General features: G+C 34.3%; 1 long non-coding RNA gene across 1 annotated transcript in view; it reads left to right on the top strand.

Moving 5' to 3' along the window:
• Positions 1-1,392: 1,392 nt before the first annotated feature.
• LOC125504502 overlaps positions 1,393-23,672 on the top strand; it is a 91,592-nt gene continuing 69,312 nt past the window's right edge. Inside the window, exons 1-2 of the long non-coding RNA XR_007281530.1 lie at positions 1,393-1,571; positions 18,296-18,363. This is a non-coding gene — a long non-coding RNA (uncharacterized LOC125504502). The remainder of the gene's footprint in view (positions 1,572-18,295; positions 18,364-23,672) is intronic.

Genomic DNA, 23,672 nt, shown 5'->3' with positions numbered 1-23,672 from the left:
AAAGTGCAGAATAACACAGAAATACAATAAACGATTCATACCTAATCTTTTAAAGTGAGCACAAAAACTATTCAGTTATTCATAGATTTAGAATCTGCAGGAAAACTTAACTTTGCAAACTTTAACTACTGGGAACTTAAATCCCGATTTTTTTTATCTTAATTCTGAACTAACAATTTTTGTACATTAATTATATTTCTATTTTCCGTCTCGTATTACAGATATATTTGGTAGCAGCAAAATCCATTAAACTTTCTTATTTCCTGTGTTTCTTCAATTTTTTCTTCATATTTAATATTCTTTTTTGAATTCTGGTATTCGAATGGTTTTGTGCCCAAACATGTTTCATGTCCTATTTCATATAATCCGATTTTGTGTCCTTCTTTCTCGCCGCGCGAGCTTCCCATAAATAAAAACATTGCGTACTTATGAAACGTGGTATTAGATAGATAGACAGATAGATTTTATTAATGTTAAAAATTTACAATTTGTACATGCGTCGAAAAAAATAAAACATTTAATAGTATAAAAATACGAAAGTTTGGAACTTGGCAATTTATTATAGAAAATTGGTTGTTTAATATCAGGTATTGCACACTTAAATCTTGATGGAACCTGGTTTGACTTGGCATTTGGTTTAATTAACCCCGGACAGTTTTAAAAGTTAATCCAATTAACTCAATTTTCTCATACTCAAACAAATCGTATAATTTATTTAAAATATGCCCGTTTCTAAAAACTTTTTATGGTGAGAGATTAATGCGAAGTATTTCAAGTGAACACCAAAACCTATTCAGTTTTTTTTTATCGATTTTGAACCTTTTTAGAAGGGAAACTTAACTGTGCAAACTTTAAATACTGAGAAGATTGGAAGCCAACAGAAACCGCAAATAATTCTTTCATAAATCCCACGTAATAGGGTTTAAATTAGGTTTTAATAGCATCTTGATCTTTTCATCGGGAACTTCACAATTACAATTTCTCATTCGTCTATTTGCAACTTCTGGCCGATAACATACCCGGTTAAAGTTCATAGCGGGGCTTTGGAAACTTTCCCGGGTAAGATCTAATAAAATCCTGCTCAGAGTTGAATTAAAACCGCTGCAAGACTAGCAATTAAAACCTCTTAATATGCATATTTATAGTACTTTTATTCAAAACTCCTGACAACTAAGTTTAATATGATAATGGTACTTTGTAGGATTTACTAGCTGAAAATCTTCGCATATTTGCTGGCTGTAAATTTAGTCAAGCAAATCGCAGGCAAATTGTTTATTGTTTAAATGGCCCTTAAATGCGATACCTTCAAGCGGCAATTAATCATCGAAATAAATGTTAAAAAAAACAATTCAGATAGCGCATGACTCCCAAAGTTTTGGAGATTCGCTCAGCGACTCTTCGCGAAGAACAGTTGCGATTCGACGCTCTTTCCTGCAGGAATTTGTGTTTCCGGGCGTCGCTATTTTACGAACATAATCGCGTAAGGTTTTTGCACCTGAAGTTGTTGGAAGTTGCGTCAGTTTTGCGTGAATAAACTTGTTTGCATTTTGTCACCATCAAGAGCCAACTTGGTAAGTTGTTTTACTCCATCCAGCCAGTTGTGTTTAGTTGTAATTTAATCGGTTAGTTACATAGATGGAGATAAGACCGGCATATTGATAGATAAACGCAGTTTTTTATGGGTTTTATTCTGCTTCAGACGTCACACGAAAACATTTGCTTTTGATAACAGAAAAAAAGTAATATTTTTGTTGTGCCGTTGTATCTCCGGCTTTGGATGTTCCAGGGTTTCGATACAATTTCAAAGTGCACAGTTTGGCAAAAACAAGTCTGAGGCCAGTTTTAAGGCCAACTTAATTAATTGGAAAAATCCACAAGTTTGTTATTATCAGTTGGGTAAAATAGAATTGTAAATATTCTGGTGGTAACATGATACTTTAATATGTAAAGCCCTGTTGTAGTTGTTTTTTTTCTTCTTGTTGAGAATATTCGTGAAAAATGAATCAAATTTTTCTAATCTCCTTTACACTCAAATTGAAAAAACAAATTATTTAAAAATATGAAACAGCCAAAAACATGCTATTTGCTATTATTTTGGTCTATTTTTTTGCATAACAAGCAGCTGATATAATTGTTTAAAAAAGTGACTGCGTACTCAAGATGAGAAAATAATTAAATAATATAGTTCAAATTTATAGCCTTTAATAGGCTTTCGTAAATAGTAAAAATCTTCAAAACGTTATTTTAAATTGGAACTGTTAATTTGCTTGCTGAAATGCTTGCTTAATAGTGACGAACTTTGAAAGATCGTCAACGATGTAGCGATGAGAGGAGAAAAGAATATAGTGAACAAAACAACTTTTAATGAAGGTATTAAGATTCCAAATAAAAAATTTAACTTGAAAAATCCGAGAGCGTAAATGAGGCAAGTGAAACAATAAGTTGAAACTCGTCATCAAACAGGAGCTTCAAAGATTCCTTTGATTATTTTTTATCTACATTTAAGTGCAAATTGGAACTCATTTAGTTTGGACTGTTTTGAAGGCAAACCAATGAATTTTAATATAAAATAAATTGATAATCAGTGAACTAAACCGAAAATGATCAGCGACTGATACAAACATAGAACAATGTCTATTGACAACGCATTAAACATGTTTAAGACCAATAAAAGCATTAACTTAAACTGGTAAACAGATGCCCCTAGTAAAAGCTTTCCTTTCAAAAATCCAAAGATTTCATTATAATATAAATATTTCCCACTTTTATTATATTAACAAAAGTTTCACGCTGATTTATGGTGTTTACAAAACTAATGGACGAATATAAAAATAAGAATTCCAGGCCATTAAATCTGTTTTCATCCAATTGCGCGCCTATTTATTTCAGAAATTATCAGTTGATTTAGCTGAATTGTTAATGCGCCCAATGAAAGAATCCTGGAGAATTCGACTTCTTTTTGGGACAGAACTGCGGAATTTCACTAATGTTGATAAACACTGCTGCCACTTCAAAAGCTCATAGGCAAATAGCCATAACACAGCTAATGTTCCATCGATCACAAATTTGACTTTTTCTTCCTGCTAAAGTTGCATAAATAGTACGGGAAGAAATCTCTGGATTTTGACAATTATCACTAATTTCCTGAATTAGAAAGGAGAAAAAAATTCACAACTTTGAATACTACGGACACACAAAAATTACAGCTGTGCTGATCGAGTTAGTGAAACTAACTAAACTAGAGTATATTTTAATTGAAAAAAACAACACTCAAACGCTCCAAATAAGACAAATAGTCTTAAACAAGCTTTATAATTAAATTCAGAGTAATTATCCTGGAAAAAACTTTTCCGAAGTTTCGAGCTAAGCAGTAGCAGATATTCTACAATAGATTTGCATAATTAATAACGAGCTCCAGACGTAAAGTGCAATTAATCTAATTTTCGCAAATGCAGAAGTATGCTTAATTATTTCAAAGTTTTCACTCGAAGCCATCTGCACTCATAAGCAATCAAAAATTGTAAACGACTCTAAGAACCGTTAGAATAATTGGGGGGCGTAACCCAAATCTAGCTTCAAACATTTCAAATTACAGTACAATCAGATGGTTCAATCTCAACATTCTCAACCAAACTACAAACAAATTTCTAGTCAATGTCAGCCTGATGATGTAACGCTTAATTAGACTAAGTGATCGATGTGGCTGTAGGCTATAGACATAAACAATTGGCGAAAGTCTCCCTAAATATATCTTCATATAATCGCATAGCGATAAATCATCACCAAATTGGCTTTTTGCAACCCAGTTTGGCAGGATTGCAGTTTTATACCTCAAAATCCGGAAAATAAATTAAATGGGGCTTTCCAAAGAGATCCAACCTTCGTTAAGTTTGTGGTGAAAAACTGACAACCAAGATTTATTAGCCCTCAGATAACAATTACTTTAAGTTGGAGATGCGGAATTGCCTTTTAATTGCCCAGTAGCCCGAGGCCAAACTTTCCATTCGAAAGAGTCTGGTAGTTGTTTAGAATTGAAATTGTTTTTGTCCAAAATTCATTAAATGAAACATTAAAAACTTGTTTTTACATTGCTGCTTTATGGCGATTTGCAAGTGTTGAACTTACGGAATATCTGCATTATGAGGTGTTTCGTGCGAGTAACAGACGAAGGAAAAGTGTTTCCAAAAATGCTCACTTGCAAGTGGGTCCGTTGGATCGAATTTCGATACGCTAGAAGTGAACAGTTAAAAGTGAGCGCATTTGGTAAATTTAATTAATTAATAGTAAAAGACAATTTCCGGTAAATTAATAGTTTGTCAGACCGTTGCCTTCGTAGTTAACATAATTTCCTCTGTGGAAAAAGTAGTGAATTTCAATGAGAACCGTGAAAACGGATTGAATACCCGCATTTCCACAAGAAATACGACTACGAAAAGTTGTTAGCTAACAGATTTTCTAGAAGCTGAGCACATTTGATATCGATTTGAATAAGAGAAGACATAAATAAGCGAGTAAATCGCCTATAGAAAAACGTACAAAAGTGGTTGAATAATAATGAAAATTAATTTTTTTAATTTCCTTTGGATAAATCTCAACTCCTAAACAGAAGGAAATCAATTGTGAATGTCAAAAGTAACTTCTAGCCTCTTTTTGCTGACTTATTTGAAAAATCGTGTGTAATTCGGCAGAAGTAACTCCTGTTAAGTAATATCCTCAAGTATGACAAAATGCAAAAGCCACGAGCTTTGCTATTAAATCTCGTCGAAAATTACAGCTTCACTTGAGAAACTCGAAGATTTCCTTTTGGATTTGTTACACGGGAAATCCCAGAAATTTGTCATTGATTATAGTCGATTTTTCAAACCCGCCGTGAAATGCAAGATTGTTTAACTACCAGTTGTTAGCATTAATCTGCTCCAAACAAAACCTCCATCTAGTTTCCAGCATAATCTTTCAATATTGTTGGGAAAAGCGTTGAAATATGCAGTGTTTTGTATTATTCGCAACATTCCCAAGACAGATTCGAATGATAGGTGAAATATGCTGACAAAAACCGAATTAACCACTATAAGCAAAGATAAATTTCCGCCATAGGCGTGACATGTTCCAATTCCCCAGTATGCCCAAAGGAAATGTTGGAGTCACGTATACGGATAAATAGATTTTGTTTTGTTAGGCTTCTATCGGGTTTCACTCAGAATACTTCCACACCCTTCTATTCTATATTGCCTCTAATCCCATTATGTTTGCGACAATTGCAGGTGACGAATAATTAAGTTTTATCGAATTTCTTTGACTTGAAACCCAAGTCCAGTAAACACAAAGACCAAGTTTAATGAATTTGAAACTCATGTTGGTTGTAATTAGCTTTGTTCGACTTTTCTATTCCAGCTTGATGTTCTTGTTGCGTTCTGAAAAAAGCTTTGCTTTCCTCGGCATTTTATTGAATTTTATTGAATTGAATCTACCTAAATCAGCTGAAGTTCAAACTCGATGTGGTTTAATTAAAGTTTTAAGTTGGACTTTGTACTTTCGTGTTTTTATTGCCAGCCAGGTAATAAACGATTGTCGCTCTGTTTTTTTGCTTCTTGGCACTGTTCTCCGTCTTTCGAACACTTTTCCTCTAAACTTTCTTTATTAGCATTGAGAAATTTAATTGCATTCAAGTTATAGTTGAAAACTGCCAAGTTTTACAAAGTAAGAACATCTTCTCTCTCTTCTTTACTATAATCATGAAATAACTTTCTTTGAGTGAAGTATAGAGAGAACGTGTAATTGAAACTCCAAGCCAATTTCTAGCCAGATTTAGAAATCACAACACAACTTTTTCCAGCAAACGTACAGCGAATCATTTAAATAGCCTCAATTATTTATAATAGTCTTAAAATAGCAACTATCACTGGAACTTACTAACAGGTTGGCTGTAGCTCGGAAAATAGGCAAATGTATTCAGTGAACACGAAATCGCTTTCGAAATGGTGGAAAAAGCTGCTAATGAAACAGCACTATTTAGACAAGTTGGAAGTGCGAATTTACGGCATCCAGAAGTCTTTTAGTGTAAATCAAACGTCGGTTTAATTGATTCTATAAAATGGGCTATCGGATTGATCTGATTTGCTCATTAAATACAAAAGGAAAAACTTTAATTTACATTAAAATTCAATTGGATCGATTTACGAGGCTGTTTTGATGGGATCGAGGCGTTTGATAGAAGAGGACATTTTTAAAAGCTAATGGCCGAAATGCAATGGAAATTTAGTAGTAGATAACTCAATGAGCTGAAGTAAAAGGAACAATTAATCAATTGCGCAAAGCCAAGGATTTTTAAAACTTTTGTTGAATAATTTGTAAGCCACTCGAAGATTGAGCTTAAATTAGGATGGTTTCCTTGTCATTTCATCGAATAAATTTCAATAATAAGTCCAGTTACCTACGCGTTTAGAATCGGGGTTATTCGGTTTGAAAATCGGGGATTTATGTTGGCACATTCAGGCATAAATTCATATTTCGTAGTCGGTGCCTTCTCGACAGCTGCCGTTTCCATGATTCCTCCAATAACTCTTTGGCTGAATAGCCTTTTTAGTAAATTTTAGAAGACTAATCGTCACAATAGGAAAACTAGTCTATATGGAGTTAGGGAAAGTCATACTCTTTGCCAAGTTTCTCCACGTTCTTTAGTTCACTCCTAACAAAATAGTTAAACTTGAGCGAGAAACCAAACAATATTTTTGTCCAGAAATGGAAAATTTATTAAATGAACACCAGGAGCAAGTAATTTGAGGAAAACCTGCACGTGGTTCAATTATATTAGAAGTTTCATTTCCTTAGCTGGAATTATTTGCATAAATGTAAGTGGCAGGCTGTAACATGGAAGAAAGTGGAATTGATAAACTGTGGAGTTCATCGATAGTCTGCTATTCCATCTCCTTTAACAACTGTCTAAAGCAGTAAATTGAGATGGAAACCAGATGAAATTTATACGTTTCTAATACGTTTTTAGCCCATAATTTTGCAGAACCAAGCTTCCAAGAATAGAGCCCCGACATGATTTTTTAATGTTTCCGAACATTTCTATTTAAATAAAACTACGTTGCTTTAATGTAAAATTCGATAGGATGCTCCCCGTTGTAAGCCTCTGATAAACCTTTAGTCGCTTTTACCTCAGACTAAATTTTAATTTTTAAGCCGATTTAGGCGCGTTAAGCCTCTGCTTCATTTTACCCTCAGTTGCGTAGTTTTGATTATAACAGCCGGAATTAGCACTGGGACATTAAAGAAAACGTAAAATCACCAAAAATTTGTCAACAACTTGGGACGAAATCCCATTCTACGGCTGCTTCCGTTCCTAATGAATGGCTTGATTTGTTAAGTCTGGAACATGCTGAAAATGAAAAGTGAATAAAAGTTTATTGTTAATTGGGCGATTCTGGCCGTGCCCATAATCGTTGTCGTTATCTGCGATTTTCTCTCGATCGTTTGTTCTAAACCGTTTCTCTTATGGCGTTCCGCCATGCCTCGGAAACGATTCGCCCAAAGCACTTAACATTGAAATTATAAACTCAAGTTCCACATCAGAAGAGAATATTGAAAGTTATAGAAAATAAACCCAGTAAACAAAACATTGCAATTGGCTTCATTTTCTCTATTATGAATTCTATTAAGAAATACGTTTCCAGCGGCCAGTAATATTCAAAGAAAAACTTAACTCTAATAACCTTGTGTTCCATAACAAGTGGAAGCTTTTCATGCAGATGCACAGGTTTAGTGTATTATTTTCAAGGGCTCCGATCCAAACATTAATGTTAAATCTGCTCAGATGCTTCGTCTAGATGGGGATACGGAAATATTAGGAAAAAATGCGATTTTCGATCGATTTCAAAAGTCATATGCGGAAGAATTGTCATAAACGGTTCTAAAATGGAAAGGACATGATTTCTTTAATTTTATGGCTGTTGATTTCTTTCATTACAACCAGCTTTTAGACTCAATTAAAAAATATTCCTCAATAACCGTCTTTCGCATGTTCTTCATTTATCTTAGAATCGGTTCGTCTTCAGCAACTTCAGTCCTTTCTTGTCATGTTTTTTGGTTTCGCTTCCTCTTTGGTACAAGAGATTAAAAGTACTTTGAAGAAGATGAAGCATTATTTTTTCATGAAAGTCCATCACCTCCAAAAGTACCCTTTTTTCCGAAATTTAGCCCTCATTCGGATAGTTTTTCTGTTTCCATTTTATCACCAACTTTCTGTGTTCGTATAACCATAGGTGAGAAATTTGGGTCAGACGTTACTTCATAAATTATTAACTGAGTTAAGGAACTGGCTCTTTCAAACCGCAAATTATTTCCTCTTTTGCCATTAAAACTTACTGGAATTATCTGTTCCGTGTCATTCAATGCATACATTTGTGGCCCTAATCCAACTTTTCGCAATCCATTGAAAAACTTTGAAAACTTATTCATTATGAAAATGGAGAATTGATAAAAATACCACGACATTCCCAATTTCCGGATTACGGTTAAGTCTACAAGTGAAAAGTTGAAAGCAGTTCATCTCTAACGAGTAAAAGTTTGAAAAGACGCGACGATCAATCATTCCAGACCTTGCCAATTTTCCTTCACCCTAATATTCCAGCAAAACTTTCACTCCAAGCCTAAATTGCGGAATCCGGATTATTCTTTTGATTACCAGTTGAAAACGACTTAACATATCGCAGGCACTTGGAAAGTTTAGTGGTGATTTCTCCCATGCCCAATCCCACGATATGTTGTTTTGAATAAGAAACTTCCGAAGGCCTAGATGGAAATGAGTTTTCGCCCTCAAGCGATCTCATTAAGTAAGGCTTGAAGTGGGTATTGAGGTTTAAGTATGTAAGTAAATTTCCAGTTTGCTTCTCAATATTTATGAATCAATTTCGACGCTAAGAACATGGACTGCATATTGAAACCTTCTCTATCAAATCTCCAACAGCTGGTTTGGAGTTGTAATATTTTCGAACTAAGCTACTAAACCGGACAGAATATTATGGACAATCGCCTGATGAATCAAACCGAATTTCGGGGTTTATAGAGGCTTAAGGGATTATCTAGAACATGGGAAATCTCGAATTTTGGGTAAACGCGTCAATAATTTACAGTCACTGTCCGTTTGAAACTGAATTTTGCTGCCAGAGGGTTTTTTATACATTATTCTGATTGACAATTTACTGTTCGGTATCATGCTATGGAATCTTTAATTAAATACATAAGTGCTTTATACTGGGTGTTCCGCAAAAAGCGACGATCTTAGCTAACTTTTATTAAGAAAAAATGTCTGGCTCTTTTGCCTTCTTTGTTCTTGAAAAAGATTATGTTTTTGAATGGTCGAGACAAACTTCGGATCTTAATGAAACTTGCTGTTTATTTGTTCTTATGTAAGACATATTTTGATGAAGCAACTGAGTTCTTTCGCTTGGAGCAAGTGGTGGTTCCAGAACTTATTATTTGCCAACCGCAATCAGCTTTTTTTTTGGGTTGATGCGCTAATTTTTTTTTAACAATTTCGTGCTCTTTGTAAGAGCTTGTAGCACATAAAGTTTTTGCTCAAAAAATATTTTCTGTTTGCATTAAAAAAAGTTTAAATTAGTTTCTTGTGATATAGCAAGAGCGCTGAGATGAATTTGAATTAAACTTGCTGAGGATTTGTTCCTACCTGAAGGCAATATTTTGTAATCAGTTCAGTAGTTCAGTAAAGTCTGAAATTTTTCAATGGCCAGAAGACAGAAAAAATCCTTCTGGGCAAAAACTATGAAGGGTCCAGATTTTGCAAAACGCGCAAAAAAATTATAAATTACTAGTGGATTTCCTAAAAAAAATTTGTTAATTAGATGAGCAATAATTCACCATTTGCCCAAAGCGACTGAATTCGGTTGCTTCATATGATCAAAATATGTGTCTCAGATAAGAACACATTTTATCAAACAGCGAGTTTCGTTACAAACGATGGATTTCCGCGATTAAAAAAACATTTTTTTAAGGACTTAGACCATCAGTAGCAAATGACGCAGCCATTTTTCCTTAATAAAAGTTAGCCTGTCGATCCTGTCGATCATGTGCTCACAAGACACCATGTATAAAACTAGGAAAGCTATTCCCTAAGCACCGTTTTTCTAACCAGAATTTCCCCAAGATATTTCGGGTTTTGCCATCAATCGCCTATAAGTGTAGCTTTAGCAGTTTCAACTTCTCACTCGTTTTCAGTCCATCAAGTGTTGTTCTTTTCTTACTATATATGCATGGCGAAACTCCAGCGAAAACAGCATAATAATATCATATACAGCATAAAAGAAAACAGCATAAATATATCCTTGATATGAAACCCATTAGCACAAAAATGCGAATCTAAACAGTTGCTTGAGGAAATTTAGCTGAAATTAATTTACGATCGTTGGCCGGCTCGAAAATTGGCAATTTGCGTCTGAAAATTCCGCTTTATGCTATCCGAATATCTTAAACAATAGTAATTGTTCCGCACATTCATACTGTGATAATTGCTTAAAAATAGCCGAGCAATATTTCAGTCAGTTTGTTGTTGTTTTATGTCAACCATTGAGCACATCCAACGGGTATACTGAGAAGCTGGATGTGCGTTTAGCGGCCAACCGATCGGATTTTTTCCCGCACTTTGATGTTGCTGAATACAACAATTTATCGTGTAATCAAATAAAATTTTACAAAACAGATAAACAGGGCATTTTTGCGTTGAATCGGTTCTGTTTGTTTGCACTGATCGAGTAATAATATTGAGTCATTCTAGCTACATAGATCAATGCTCCAATATAAATTTATCGAAACAGCGATGGACGAGCAACATATTTCGCTTTTCCAGGCGCAACGGGTGTCTTGTAAAATTAGCCTCAGTTTTGCTGGATTATGTTTCATGAGGGGAAAATTGATCGAAAACTGGCGCACGTTATGTTTGATTTGCTGTTAGTATTCATTTTCGTTTTTATTCGAATATTTGAACTGATTTGAACATCTGATACTGACCAAACTCATGTTGGCAATACGTGCTTTTTTTCCTGCAATCGCTAATAACGTGTTCAACAACGGATAGTCATTATTTCCACTCTAAACTTCCATTTAAATCAAGGATTTATATTTAGAGATGTAAAGTAAATATTTAACATTTAATAAGTTCAATTTAGTGCGAGCAGAAATGCTGTGTTTTCTTTGACTGTTTGATGGGAGAAATGACTTTCATTTTTAGTCCCGAATAGTGTACTGAGTTAGGGAAATCCTGCCCATATTTATGCATTTGTTCGTTTCCATCAAATCTCCCTAAGAATAATCAACTTTGTCCTGTTTTAATGGCTTTTCACAAAATGTCCAAAGAGAAGAGCCAATGTTAATGAACGTTCTACACGAAATTGCACTCGCATTAATATTATGCTGGCGCAAAATTAAAATGACAAAACAAAGATAGTTGAATCTCTAATTTTGTTTGCCCAGTCGGCAAACAAGGTTGAGCCTGTAAAGAAAAATAGCGTTTTGCACTTTAATAAGTAGTAATGCGACGATGAGCTTGATAAATCTGCAAATTCGGGTGAAGCGGTTTTTCGAGTGAAATGCTTTTACCGTTTTCGCAATTGAAAAAAATGTTCAAAAATGCTGTTGCGAAGATTGCAAGAAAAATGAGTTCCTGTATACACGGAACTCTACTTAGCCTAAATTAATACCGAAAGCGAAATGGGATAATGGAAGGAAATAATTCAATTTCTCATTCCATCTGGATCATTACAAAGGTTGGGCGTTTACTTCTGGTCGGCCAAAAATGATTTATCAACATTATTTTAGATTATTGAAATTGTGTTTGTTATTACTCAGGTGTTTGGCTAATTAAATGACATGAAAAGTTCAAATTGTAAATAATTCGCCATTTAACGGGCACTTGGAAAATTGGAAATTATGAGTTTTCATACAGGAATCGAAATTTCAAGGAGTTTTTTGGCTTTGTGTGATTTTAATGTCTAAAGCATGACGTGGTGATATTTCAAGATCCATTCGTGCATTTGTGCTCACTTTCCTACTGCTGGATAGAGAAGTAAAAACCCATTCACGAAGTGCAACATCAGCTAAGAAATAAGAACTTTTTTTGCAAAAATCATATTCTGGATAATACACCAAATTTTCAACATAAAGCTACAGCTTATATCTCAGAAACAAATTGAGCCATCGCCCTTAATTCTACTCCACTCGACAGAGAATTAAATAACAATATATAACAAGTGAATAGTTGATTAGAAGCCATTCGCACTTTTCCCACGGAAAAACGAAATTTCAACAAATTTTTAAGTTTTAGGAGATTTTGGCGTAATTAGGCTTATACATGACCAAGCTTTTTGGTCATATTTCAGGAAATTTTACAGCTATTGTGCGCGTTTTCCTACCGGCGAATAGAGCATTAAAAGCTCCATTTACTGTATAGAACTTAAACGGGAAAATAGTTGCGGTTACTACACTAAAAGCGAAAAATTTTGGCCCTTTATCTCAAACATGACGCTGCCTCTCTGGTCATTTCTCAAGAACCGTTAGAGCCGTGGCGCGTATCCTACAAGTGGTAAGATAGATAAAAATATAATTTACTCAGTCCAAGTGAATTTAGAATATAGTGACCGTTTTCGTTTAAACAAAGCAACAAATTTTCATTTTTTCACAAAAAGCTGCAAGATGAAACAAAACCAGGTAAAAGAAAATCACGCTTATAATTTTCAGTTTTATCTGCGCTTAAAAGGACAAAGTTTGCTTAAAAACTGAATTAAAAATAGCAGTTTTCCAGGTTTTTCTATTTAAACATATTTATATAATTTAGCGACTTTCGAGTGGCGCTAAAAGGGACTGAAAGAATTATGAAGAATATTTACAGGATAAATAAAAAACGCGTGTTGATATCCATTTAAAACTCCGCTTAAAACCTTGCCAATCTTCACTTTAATAACTTTAGTTTCATTAGAAATATTTTTGTTTTTAATTTTGTGTTTTCTGTAGGATTTATTTACGCCTTCCACTATAGACCAAGACGGCGTCTGTTGGCAAACAACTCTATTTCTTCTGCAAAATATTTTAGTTTTTTAGAGCAATAATATTACTTGTTTTTATATTTTCTACATCCTTGTTTCACATTTAGTAAATAACTTAATTAATTGAAATTATTTAATTAGGTATATTATCTGCAAAAAAACAACATTTCCTATTTGAGCACAGTTTCAGAAAAGTTCACTAAATAAAATAAAACTTTCAGAGCTTTTAAAAGCAAAACCATACTTTTCTTCGTTGAATGAATTTCTTTTTTTGCCGCATTAATCGAAATGTTTATAATAATCTTGCCAAAAGGTCTTAATTTTCCTTTAGCTGAAGGCATTACGTCTTGTTTTAATATCTGCCCGATTGTACCATCCAGACGTATCGATTTTTCAGTTTAGAATATGAAATACGCATTTCCATTGCTTAATATATGAATAAATCCCCAAATTCAAACCACCTGTGAGCCAAATTGAAGAGATTTGTTCGACACACTGAAACTTAATAAATCTTGGAAAACTCTGGCTTTTTGCTAGTTTACTCCTCAACCTTTAAAGGAAATATCGTTAATTTCCCTTCCACTAGCATTATCTAGTAACTAGCTTTAATTGCTATTGTCTCTATTTGTTTCAGCCATTTAATCGGCAAAGCTGTTAGTTCTTTATCCCCTAATTGCATAGCAACATTGCACATGCCAATTAGGGATTAAGCTGATAATTGTTTCAATACAGCAGTTAAGATAATGAAGGTGTAAACAAGATTGCAGGCCCAAAATAAAACACAGCATATTCGATTAGAGACAGAAATCGAGGTAAACATGTTTGATGTTTGACTAGTTCTGTTTATCTACTGGTTGCGGTTTTCTCCAATTTCATTTCTAAGTGCTTTAGATGTTAAAATCAGGTCATTTCTGCCACTCAAACCTATGCCGCGAAATGCAAATTAAATTTTTAGCGCTGACACCTACATATATCATGGAAATTGAACGCTTTGCGCTCAAATAAGTGGTCTATTGACGGGGCTATAAATATGGAAAATGCACATGCAAACAGAAATAAATTAGCCGAGAAAAATGGGTTTCAGATGCACCAGATACTGTCTCAATAAATTAACAATCTGGAAATTTAGCACTCGTATGTGTCAGCGCTTTAAAAAATCGCCGCAAACCTTCCTGTTCAATTATTGGCATTTTATTAAAATTACACAATTCCCAATAGAGCAAACGTTTATTCGCCAACGGAAAATTAATAATTGCATTAAACGTTCAAAATTTAATTAATCCCATAAACTAAATTATTCGAAATGGGACTTTGAAAATTTACATCTATTATATCGCATTACCAGTAGAATTTTCAAATAAAGCATTCGAAATTAAATAATGTGGCCGATCAGATATTTCCAACTATTATTAATGACCGACAATACAGCAAATTTGTGTCAAGTATATTAAATGAGAATCGCCAAAATACATATAAATTATTAGAATGCATTTGGCCATCTAAATAATGTGTTTAATCACTAAAATGGATTTATCTTAATCGTCTAAGGAAAAATACCTGAAAAGAAAATACGGGATTTAGAACTCTCCTTCCCAATCTGCTATACATATATTTGGCAAATTTGTGGGGCAAATTGGCCCATTTTCACCGTTATGATAAACAGCAATCTAATGGAGAGCTTAAGAGTGGAGCAGCATGAAAAATCAGCTGCCATCCTGTATTTTACTGCCCCAAGTACATCTGTACGTTATTTTCGAGCATTTCGGGCAAATGTAAACAATTTGGCTGTTAATACCTCGAGGGAAATTGAAATGGGCCATTTACCTGTGGTAACCGCCTGTTATTTCAGCCATTTAAGGCAGGCATTTTTTCAACGCCAAAATGCCTCATGTTATTTTAAGTCGGCGATTTTTTTGATGCCCAAAACCCAAAATGTAACTGGGGGGAAGAGATGAAAAAGGCCCATAGGAAATCAAGGCAATTGTAGAAGGCAAAACTCCTCCTGGTGGATAAATTATAAGTTTCCATTAAGGCGATTTGGCTTGGGATGGTCATAATCGCATTTTGCAGGTAAAAATAGAATTTCGCATTCAGAATTAGACGCATCTAAAAGATACGCTAAAATATGTTTTTTTCTTGGTAAATAAATCAGTCGTTTAGAGTAAGAATGCGGGGCTGCATTGGCGCGTTTATTTACTCTTGCTTATCAATCTTCTGGTTTGTTTTCCTCACTTGGCTAGTTGTTTGAATCATCCTTCCAACTTGCCTGGATTTGACACAGTTTTTTAATTATAATTGAAGGAACAAACAACATTGAGCATTTTTGTAATCAGTGTTTTCTGTAAGTTTTGTTTAGTTTTCTCGGTTGTGATGACTCTAAGTATGTTTTCATAGTCCGGCAGTGAATTACCGAAGCATCTGAATTGTTTTCTTGCACTATTGCTCCTCATATATTTGCCTTTGAGTGTAAGCGATCTGAAATGTGTAGCTTTTTATAGAGGATGTTTTTTCTATAGTTTTATTTTTTGTCGATTGTTATTTTCAGGTATTTTCTATAGCTTTTCGGATCAGTAGTTTGACCAACAGCAATTTGTTGTTGGAGCCTCGCCTGCATTTTCCTGGTTAGATAGAAAGAGATTATTTTCAGCAGCATTAAGCATTGCTTAATCTCCATTTAGAGAACACTTTTTGTAATGTTTGTTTCTAAATTTGTCTGCCACTTTTGGCGTAGGTTGAACGTGTGTTGCGATTGCAGTGTCGTCCGCATATGGCTGTTTACACTAAATTCTCTCTTAATGAGACATTCTGGGAGGTTTTATATATGTAGTTATATTTCAAAAAAATACATGTAAATGTTTAAATAGTTACAGTAGTTATTTAGGTGGCATGTTTTGGTGAAACATTTTTTTTATTTGCGGCAGAAATTTCCAATTTATTCGCAAATTGAAAGTTTCGGGTTTTTTTCTTATTATTAGGATCTGTGAAAACCTCTATTCCATAAGTTTGGTTCTATCAGGCTGCGTTAGTCGCCGATTGGATTTTAGTAGCTGCAAATCTAATAATATTCCCACAAATTGACATTATCATATTCCACCCATTGCATATAACCACTTGATTTGCGTCTGATTCATAAATTACAGGTAAATCAAACCAGATAATTTGAGTGATGGAATGCAAATTCGTTCATGACTACATGGCTAAAATTAAAGCATTCTGTGCAGAAATTTCTGTTTACAATTTACCCGATTGGCTAAAATGTAATTTCTTAGTCAATCAGCTGCCAGAATGAACAGTTTTAAATTCACCACGGATTTGGAAACTCGCGTATTTTGGCCCGTTTTATTGGAATTGATTTCAACTTTTAAGATGCTTAAAATCAGTCCCATATACGTTCCTCAAAGTCCCCAAACTTTCAAACGCCGCCCACTCTAATCTAAAAAACCACTTTTCATATATCGTCGATAGCAAGAAAAGTTGTTTCCTTCTGTCTGTCGCTAATCCCTGGAGTGTATGCGTCAATTATTCTTCCCGAAAAAACACAAGCGGAATCGTGGGTGTCACATTTTCCTAAAATTGCCAATTTAAACTCGGAAAATTCGTCAACATAAATCCGAATGCAAAGAGCAAGAAATAATTCGCCAGCCTACTTTTCTTCGAACTTTTTATCGCAAACTTGAACTCTATTGGATGTAGATTTGATTATTAAGGCCCATTCAACGTTGTCCTAAATTATTTCGATTTGGTACGTGCTTCTTGCCAAGTTAACTTTTGCTTTCTGAATTACTCTCATTATTCATGTCATGTTTCTCAATAAAAGTCTCGAAAGCAATCGACAAAAAATTGGAATTTGCCCCAAAATGTTCCAAAAGGCTGGTCGGCAATTGAGTTTCATGTTTTTGCTGCCAAAGTCTTCAATTCGCGTAATCCTGCAGTGTCTAAGCAAATATTGAAAATTGCAATAAATAGATATTTGTTTTACGAAACTGCTAAAGTCGTGAAATGCCCTTGAGTTGAGTTAATTGCAATTTTCAAGAAAAAGTGGAAAGAGAAGCTAAAGACAAATTCTGCAAGTTTCTGTTTGACATAGAAAATCAGCCTTAGAAATAAAAAATGGGATTCGTACAAAACGAAAACAATAAGATATGATAGTAGCGCTCTACGGGGCCTGATAAAGCTTATTTGTGCCTCATCAACCATAACCGTCCAATTTACTGTCAGACAAAAAAATCCATTTGCCGACTTTATCTCCGCTTTCCCGGCAGTCTTTTTTCAGTTACAGGGACTCAGAGACAAGATGCATGAAGATAACGGGATTAAGTCTATTTCACTTTACTTTTTCGGGCGTTTTTTCCTTGGGAAAGTGAGAGTATAAAGGACTGTTTCCGTTTGTTTTATCTGGAGTAGTAATTAATGGTAATTTCGCGCTTGATGGATAAATAATGGAAAATTTATTTAAAAACTTATCTGCTTTCTAGATGGTATGAAATTATACAACTTTTTTGGTAATTTCAGCTAAAGGAAGTTTTAGCTGCAACAGCTCGTTTTCCAGTTACATCGAACCCGTCAACCTCCAAGGGTTCGAAAAACTTCCGTGCAACTCCTTCCAACCTGAAACTGGCTGACAATTTCTCCCTGGGAACATGGACTGAAATACAGCCAACACATAAACATTATTTACAACAAAACTTCTATCGCCCAGTCCACGTTACTTTCACTGACCAGTTTCGAATAGCGGCAAGAAAATTGTTTCTTTTCCACCAACGTGCAAACTACACGGCTGTAATTAAACTTTAAATAGCCCTAATCCAATTATTTCCTGTTTTCAACTTTCCGCAAAACTCCATTATTTTGAATGTGGAGTTGAAACCGACAAACAACCCACACGGCGTAAACAACGCAACAGCACAGAGCTGATCTCCTTCGCGTTCCCCATTTTTCACGATTTGAATTTTGCAACTTCGATACAACAAAAAACACTATTTGAGACTGTCGAATGACAGAGGATTAACATAAATAGAGGCAAACAAGTTTTTTCCTCCATAACACGGAGTGACTTTTGGATCAGGTGTAGATGCCGAAGCCATTGGCAAGTAATATATATGGAAATTTTTGGAAAGAAATACACAGAAAAAATATTGCAAATGTGCCAATTCCTTATATGTTTGTACATACAAAATACTTTCGGCATAAAAAAGTTGAAGTAGTTTGCGGGATTCTTCAACACTTTTTTTCTTTTCCAGTTCCGACAGCCAATCGAAGCCTCAGTACCTCATCTGCCTGCCTTCAGATCAGCTCCTCTACACTCAAAGTAAGTTGAATGAAGCTTTTAAGTTTTTTGTATTTTTTGGTTTCTTCTGCCACTTTCACTGGGAACATGCCACTTTCACTGGTTTCAATACGTCGAATTTTTAGAAATCAATAACTGCAAAGAGTTTGCTGACGCAAAAACAATTGGTTAACACGTGCACGAAATATGCATTCAAATCGAAAGCAGGCGTTGGTGGTCCCTCTTAACCACTCAACACTTTGCATGGTTTACATTGGCTTTTTTCTGTTTTTCAACAACAATATAAATATACGTTTATTCGATATCATATCATAAATTCTTTGATACGAACGGGGAAAAGCTTTTAATCTGTCTGTGAAATTAATGGAGTTTTATGTTGTTAGGCGCGAAGCTCCAGAATAAATGTAAAATTCCACAAAAAGCCTTTTTGGAAAGCGACTTTAAATGGTCGATATGATAAAATTAATGAACCATTAATCGAACTCCCCGTTATGGCTCGCATTGCAAAGGAGATGCTAAACTTTCTGAAAAGAGATTTGCTGACTTTATTCCTTCTTGATTTATATCCTTTTTATTTTTCTATGTTTGCAGCTTTTAAATAAATGAGCATTTTTTGAAAGCCATTCACTGAATGATTTGTGTGATTCAAATGACCACATCAGTATGTTTTTTTATCACTTTAATGTGTTTTTCGTCAAGTCTTGCAAATAATTCGTTTTTCAACGTGTAGTTGTGTTTCGTGTAATTCGTTCTTTTTGTAGTTGGACAAAAATCAAACGTTTGTTCGAGTTCTGCCTTCATTTTAAGCAAATATTATTACAGAAAACAATAGCATATAATAAAGCATAGAAAGATAGTGAAGAAAATTGTTTTCCACAATAAGTAACTGCGGTTGAAAAGCAACCGCATGAACGAAGTCACATCCAACAAAAGACATTAATTGAGATAAATTTTGAATAAAATAAGGCTCCAAGTAAACTTCAGAAATTTTCAGAAGTCGGTTCCTTAGCACACTTTCAATGTCTTCTTTAGACAAATGTTTAGTTTAGACAAAAATTCCTTAGCACAAATGAATGTCTTCTTTCAAATAAACTTCTAGCCCAGGAAATGTTACGCGGATAAACTTTGCCTACGTTTCCGTGAATAAATTATGTTTCCTGTTGAAGTCTTGTTGCAGTAATAAATTTTTTTCTCTTGGGCTGATTTTCAAAATATGGGGCTCATGCTTAAGCTGAAACGTAAGTTAAAAGAAAAAAAAATGATTTTTTTATCACCTTGTAAATAAAATAAATGGGCAAAAAAATGGAAAAATGTTTTGAGATACGAAATCCATCTTTATGCCTTTGCAGTTAAAGTCCAAAAAAAAGTTTATTTGTTCAACTGGGAGCATGCTGAACTTTTCTAAAATGTTCATTATTTAGCTGTTCACGCTACTGCACGCTAAATTGTTCAAAAATCCTTAATTTTTGAAAACCTGACAGAGTAATAATTGGAGCAAATAACGCTTGAAGCAGAAATCAAATCGCTTGCAGAAATAAAATTTAATCAGTTTGAAAGTTTGTATAAATCTAGCAGTGCAACGTTTAATTTCTAGCTGCTTTCTCACACTTGAATCCGTTTATGTGAATCTGCAGCTGTTAATAGCTCTGGTTTTATTTTTAAAGCCACATACTGGGATCCGATTTTAGCAGCCGAAAGTTACAATTTTTATCGAAAGTTCAAGAAAAAATTGTAAGTTTGTTAAGGAGTTCAGCTAAGAGCGAATTCACAGTTCAGATCTTTCAGAGCTACTCGTTTGCGGCTTTCTCTACTAATTCCATTTGAGCCTCAAAAAACTCACTAACAGTTGCTTCTATTCTGGAAATTGCTCCACTCTAGATAGATATCCAGAATACAGTATCTAGACTTCAATTATCCGTTAATGAGCAGAAATTGTGGCGCCTAGTGTCTTCCCAACTGCTCTGTACGTGACCCTTGTCCGCCCAACAACATTAACACGATTTTGTAGCTAATTGATGTAGTAAAATGATTTACGAGCCAGCTTTAGGTCAAGTGAACCGCTGCAGTTGATCAAATAACATCAAGAATGGATGCTTTATTAGGTTGATGCATGATGTGTAGATGGAAAGCTATAAAGTGTGTTCAAACACTTTAGTGCACCAATATAATCGTAAATGATTTTCGATATTCCTCGCAACTCCGATCGGGAGTTGGGATTTATTGTTACATCTGCGAACGTGTTAGTTTTGGTAATAAGTCATCAGATCTGCTGCTCATTATTGCAGTTTCTACCATTATTCTCTCCGCAGGAGTCTCGTTAGTCGTCGGCTGTTATTTGAACATTGAATTTCATTTTGAGACCGCAATTCTAGTTCAGGTGTGAATATCAATAGCATTAGATGAGTTTCACCATTTCCTTCGATAATGAATGGTTTCGTATGCGATTTTTATTCAGATGGTTTGTAGCGTTAAAAAAATATTTGCATGTAGGATAGAAAATTGCACCATTCATTGAATTGATTGTATGAATTGAATTGATGTAAATCAATTCTAGAAATTTGCAAAAATCATTCATTAAAAGGCCCTAGAAAAATTCAAATAAGTATAAAGAACTCTTGAAATTTTGAAGACACGCCCTGAATTATAAACTAATAATTTTCTCCAGATTCAAATAGCTGTAAATGAGTATCAATATAACGTTACATAAAATTGGTTGAAGAAAGAAATTGCGATAAAAAAGTATCGGGTTTGTAGGTTCAAGAGCTTTTCGAATGTAAAATGTAAAATGCACCAACAAAGCGATTCTTGAACTTTGCATTCATCTTTCATAAAAATGCCGTAAAAAATTCAAATATGTATAAAAAACTTGAAGTTTTGCTAATTTGCTAAGACTGAAAAGACGCCTAAAATCACCAACCATTAATTTTCTTCGGATTACAATAACTGCCAATATGTGTATAGTCGACAATCGGTTTAGGGAAGCAGTTGTGATGAATAAAAAGTCTGCAAGATAATTCAAAATAGAAAAATTTGTTAGACAATGAGTAAGAGCACTTATTTATTATTTGCAGACTTTTGAATATTTTAGCTGAGTATTAAATAATTGTCTATTTAGTATGAATAACTCGGTTTTTGAAGAAGAAAAACTGCAAGTTATGTATTGTTTAATGAGTATTTTGCCCCCTCACACGACGACCAATGGAATTTGTTTTTAATAACTAACTTTTGCAACTGTATAAAAAGCTTTAATTGGCTTTATTTATTAATTATCTGATTTTGATTCCAAAATTAATATATTTTTCGATACAGAAGAAATAAATGCTACATAACTTAGTCGAAATTTCGTCCGTTTTTGTCTTTTACCCGCAATATTTGCAACTCAGTTATATAGTTATTGATGTAATTTTGAGCAAAATCCCAATGTTTTAGTCATAATTGGCACAAACGCTAATGAAAGCGTGAAAAGCATTGTCAATTATTCATCACATAGTGGGATATTCACCTCCAGTAGAAATAGCTTATGGTTTTCCCATATGTGGGAAATAATGCGGTTTCAGTTGAAATCGAATTCTGCAGCAAAAAGCGAAATAGTTACGATTTATTGCAAATTTTGCTACTTTAGTAGGTGAAGCCACATGTAAAGTGTGACTCGGTTTTATTTGCAACGTTTGAAGAATTGTGGCCAGGAACGATAAAATGTGTGATTTAATAAAAACTAGTAAATTATTATTTTTTCCCTGGAATTCAAAATGTTTTCGATTCTTCATCTCCTGGTATCATTTACTGCAAATTAATGATTTCGTTTTTTTTTTTAATTTTAAATTTTCGTTTTTTCGTTCGACGGCCAAATTTTGATCAATCTTGGATATGGAACAATTATGATTGCTGAAACTGAATTGATTTCTGTGGGGTATTGGTATTTAGATCAATTTTTTTTCGATGAGATATCGATATATTTCGAGAGATGAGTGCTTCAGATAAATAAAAAAATGTAAGTTTTATACATCGTGGTAAATGAAACAATGCTAAATTGGTGAAAGTTCTGCATGTTCTCAGTTGGACAAAAAAAGCATTTTTTGTATTTTAACACAACCAGCATCAAGATCGACCGCTTATCACGTGTGAAATTTTTTGAGTTTTCCTTCACCTCGTTTATTTAAATAGTTGTCTAAAAAATAAACTTTTTGGTATTGCAGTGCCTATTTTTTTCTTTCGAATCGATTAGCAACGTCTTAAGATCATTTTGTAGCGAAACCTTTGAAGTCGACTTCAGGAAAAAAATTATTGTTACATGAATGAACGCATGGTTGAATATATGAATTTTTTGTCCACACTAGGAACATGCCACTTTCCGAAATTTTGCATTTTCTTATATACCACCTTGTCGAAAATTTACCTGTTATGGTTTAGTGGAAACGTTGGAGAGCGGGGAAATGGGAAAAGCATGGATATCGGTAGGAAAAGAGTTTTTCGTATAAAAATGGCGATTTTTAGTTTTCTAAATTAGACAAAAAAGTTTCAATAAATTTTAAGGTTCCCTGCAAAAATCGAAAGCTGGGTTTACATTAGTAGGAATATTTGTGAATTTTAAGATTGAAAGGTACTCTGAGTTTGCTCTGAAGATTTTGTTTTCAAACTGGTATGGATCTGCCTCAGCTAATTGCCTAAAATCCCGTGAGAAAACAACAATTTTCAATTTCAAGAAACTGTTAAGAACTCACATAAAGGTCGTAGTTGATTGAGTTTTTCCAAGTCTTTCCAATTCTGCGACTAAACCTAAACGCGTTACACTCTAAGAGATGAAAGAAACATGATGAAATCCAATAACGAGTGGTTTAAATAAGCTCATGTTCCAGGGATATTTTTCGGGTGACATATTTAGCAAAAAACGCAAACCGATAATATACTTGTTGCGAGTTTGTTACCGCACTCGGCAAAAAGCTGAGCTTCTAAAGCAGCTTTGTGGATTAGGAAGCCGCGTCTCTATAAAGAATCAATCAAGCAACTTTCGCGCTCACAATGAACTCAGATTGCCGTCTCAAAAATTCGCTTAGCCAACAAGCACAAAAGCCCGAAATCCCTCATTTGCATCAAAATGGGGCGGATCGTGGGCTCTTATTTATTAAAAAAATCCCGACGCCTATCTTTTAAACCGGAATATCAGCTTTGTTGTCTCTGCTGGGATATTTTCCATTCGCAGCCATTTGTGATTTGCTTTCCTGCCGCATATCTGCATTTCGCCATCTCATTTTGACGCTAAAACCGCAATATTTTCCTCAACAAAGACCCTATCTTTGCACCACATTATACCCGGGATTCGAATCCCTTTT

Source organism: Dendroctonus ponderosae, unplaced genomic scaffold (genome assembly GCF_020466585.1).
Source record: "Dendroctonus ponderosae isolate FM_Combo_2020 unplaced genomic scaffold, Dpon_F_20191213v2 Dpon_F_20191213_5, whole genome shotgun sequence".
NCBI lineage: Eukaryota > Metazoa > Arthropoda > Insecta > Coleoptera > Curculionidae > Dendroctonus > Dendroctonus ponderosae.
The sequence above is the reverse complement of the archived record's forward strand: the minus strand, read 5'-3'. Positions and strand labels throughout refer to the sequence as shown.